General features: G+C 54.4%; 1 pseudogene; it reads left to right on the top strand.

The window, feature by feature from the left end:
• Window positions 1-1728: 1728 nt before the first annotated feature.
• Window positions 1729-3420, top strand: LOC136534591 (extensin-like; annotated as a pseudogene).
• Window positions 3421-3623: the final 203 nt, after the last annotated feature.

Genomic DNA, 3623 nt, shown 5'->3' with positions numbered 1-3623 from the left:
CAAACTATGCAATTAGTTATTTTTTTACCTACATTTAATGCTCCATGCATACGTCCAAAAATTGATGTGATGGAGAGAGAGTGAAAAAACTTGGAATTTTGAGGCAATCTAAACAAGGCCTTAGTTCGTAAAATTTTGCAAATTTTTTCAAGATTTTTCGTCACATCGAATCTTTGGACGTATGCATGAAGTATTAAATATAAATAAAAAATAAAACTAATTACACATTTAGACGAAATTTACGAGACGAATCTTTTAAGGCTAATTAGACTATGATTGGACACTAATTGTCAAATAATAACGAAAATGCTACCGTACCATTTTCCAAAAAATTTCACCAACTAAGGCCCCGTTTAGATGCGAAAATTTTTAGCTTTTGACTACTGTAGCACTTTCGTTTGTATTTGAAAAAAATTGTCCAATTATAGACTATTTAGACTTAAAAGATTCGTCTCGTCAATTACAGCCAAACTGTGCAATTAGTTATTCTTTTTACCTACATTTAATACTCCATGCATATGCCGTAAGATTTGATGTGACAGGAGAATCTTGAAAAAATTTAGATTTTGGCTTGCATCTAAACGGAGCCTAAACGAGGCTCGATCTGTACTGTGCGACTACAGTAAAATTAGGGGCTTAGAGCACTGCAGGGGCTAATATTATTGTTTTCACTACCTAAAGGTTTGACCCAGTTCAAACTTTACCAAAAGTCCATTTCTCTGGTGCATGGATCTTAATAATAATATACTCCATGCCGTAGGTCGTACCTAATGCTAGTTAGATTACCCATTAGGGTTCATCATTGCAAGCTACTATTAAAGAGACATTATTTTTAGTTATTCACTACCAGTGTCAATATGCATAATTGTTGTAGATAATATATTATAGGATATTTTTATACTCTCGGATTCTAATTGTACTAGGTGGCATAATTGGTGTGGCTAATATATGGGCGTGTTTAGTTTGGGAATTTTGGAGAATTTGGCTATTGTAGTACTTTTGTTTTTATTTGCCAATTAGTGTTCAATCATGACTAATTAGGCTCAAAAATGTTTTTCTCGCAATTTTCAATCAAACTGTGCAATTAGTTTTTTTCGTCTACATTTAATACTACATGCATTTATCGCAAGATTCGATGTGATGGCTACTTGTAGCACTTTTTTTGGAACTAAACAAGCACTATATCACTGAATCTCTTGATACTCAGGAATTTATAGATTGGCATATTTCATATAGTCTCCTATAATACTAGTATGATTACTTGTGTTACCTTAAACCGCTGATGATACTAGTTGCTCGGGTAACCCCAGCAATTACGCATCCTCCCAACCAGAGGTTGTTGCGGAAAAAGATCCTCGGCAAGCAGAGCGCGGATTAATGGAAAGAAATGGAAAAGGCGGAAAAGTATGGAAGGATGGGCCCACCGCACCAACTGTCCCCACACGCCTCCCGACGGCCACGCAGGAGAGAGGAGAGAGCCAGAGAAAACCAACCCAAACCCAGTCCAAGATTAAGGAGGGAGAGACCCCTCCTCCGAAACCGCCATGCTTCCAGAATCCCAGCGACGGCCGCTCGCTAATCCTTTCCTATCCCCCAAACCCACCCGCTAATCGCAGCGCAGGCATTCCCCACCTATCCTTAACACGCCACCCTTCTCCCCCACCCCCGCGCCTCCTTTTTCCAATCTCGAATCTCCCACCCCCCAACCCTAGCGCCCGCGCCGCCGCCATGGCCGAATCCGGCGACTCGTCCCCCCAACTCCGCCGCGGCAACGGAGGACGCGCACCACGAGGCGTCCGAGGCGGCGGTGCATGCGCAGCCGGCGCCGCAGCCGCTCCGCCGCCGCCACCGTCCAAGGTGCGGCTGATGGTCAGCTACGGGGGCCGCATCCAGCCGCGCCCGCACGACAACCAGCTCGCGTACGTCAACGGCGAGACCAAGATCCTGTCGCTGGAGAGGGCCGCTCGTCTTCACCGACTTCGCCGCGCGCCTCGCCGCGCTGGCCGGGAACGCCGGGGACATCTGCGTCAAGTACCAGCTGCCCGGGGAGGACCTGGACGCGCTCGTCTCCGTCACCAACGACGAGGATCTGGAGCACCTCGTCCTCGAGTACGACCGCCCTCCACATCCAACCCCCCCGCACGGCATCCTCCCGCCGGCTCCGGCTCCAGCCGCGGCGGATCCACGCTCAGGCTCAGGGTCCTTCCTCTTCCCGTCCAGTCGCCCCAGCCACCTCCGCCGCCGCCGCAGCCGGCTGGGCTCCTCGAGCCCAAGGCGGAGCAGCGCCACTGGTTCGTCGAGGCGCTCAACACCGTCCCGCTGCCGCCCTCCAAGCAGGACCCGCTGCCGTGACCCCGCAGCAGTCGTCCCCGCCGCAGCAGCAGAAGCAGGAGTCGGTGTTCGCGCAGCAGTCGTCGCCGCCGCCGCTGGCCAAGCACGAGGCGGTGTTCGTCCAGCAGGCTCCGCCTCAGCCGCACACGGTGGGTGCAGATGCCGCCGCCGCCGCCCGCAGCAGCAGCAGCAGGCGCACGTGGTACTCGCGGCGGCGAGCCCCGACTACCTGTTCGGCCTCGACAACGGCTTCGTGCCTCCACTGGCGGTGAGGTCAGGACCCGTCGGGCGACCCCCCGACGTCAGGGAGAACGTGCCCGTGGAGATACCTGCCAAAAACGACGACCGCCATCCCAACCCCAACGCGGGCGACCAACGTGGCTGTCTCCCCTGTCGTCTCTCCTGCGAAGTACCAGCGCCAGATCCAGAGCTCGAGAAGCTGCAGGTCGCTGACAACGCCACCCACCAACCACCACCTCCTGCAGCGGCGCCCTGCTCCGGCACCTTCCCTCGCCGCCGCCCCCGTCCCCGTCCCCGCCGCCCTCCCGAGGAACGGCAGCGACGAATCCCCTGACCCGCGCCTACCCATCCCGCGACCGCGGACCCCAACCCCTACCGCCAACGCGGAGTACTACCTTCCAAAGTTCTCGGAGAAGCCCCCCAGTGCTGCCGCCGTCATCCGCTCCGCCCGCGACGGCCTACCTGCAGGTGCAGGGCAGGTACGCATCCGTCGCTCCTGGCTCCGGCGCGGACCATGGTCCCGTGTTCTTCATCCCGGCGCCCCACGGCTACTTCGCTGCCACCGCCTCCCCAGGTGCGACCTCCTACCCTGCCGTGTACGCCGTCGCGCCACCCAGTGCCACCCCCACCGCCAACGGCTCCGCCCCCTCACCCGCGGTTGTCGAATGCCACGGCTACGCCCCCCGCCCCCACACAGGTCGCGTACGACAGCAATGGGCCGCTGCATCTACTACACCAGCAATGCTCCCCCAGTTACCCTTCGGCTGTCAATGGCATGTCGGCGTCGGGCGCCGTGTGTTCGGGACAGAGCCCGCGAAGCCGGTGGCCGTGAAGCCGACTGTCTCGTGATCACACCAGCTTACAACCCCACCTCACAAGCACAGCACCTCATCGCCAATGGATCAAGGAGTTTTCCAGTTTTTCTTTCATCCTCATCCGCCCACTCGTCAATATGCGTTCGTTAATACCGTGTCGTTGGATTCGTTACTTGTCGCTAGTATTCACCTATATATTTCCCCTTTTAATTGTCTAGAGTTTTTTGTTTTGTTTGG

This window comes from Miscanthus floridulus, unplaced genomic scaffold (genome assembly GCF_019320115.1).
Source record: "Miscanthus floridulus cultivar M001 unplaced genomic scaffold, ASM1932011v1 os_2083, whole genome shotgun sequence".
NCBI lineage: Eukaryota > Viridiplantae > Streptophyta > Magnoliopsida > Poales > Poaceae > Miscanthus > Miscanthus floridulus.
The sequence above is the reverse complement of the archived record's forward strand: the minus strand, read 5'-3'. Positions and strand labels throughout refer to the sequence as shown.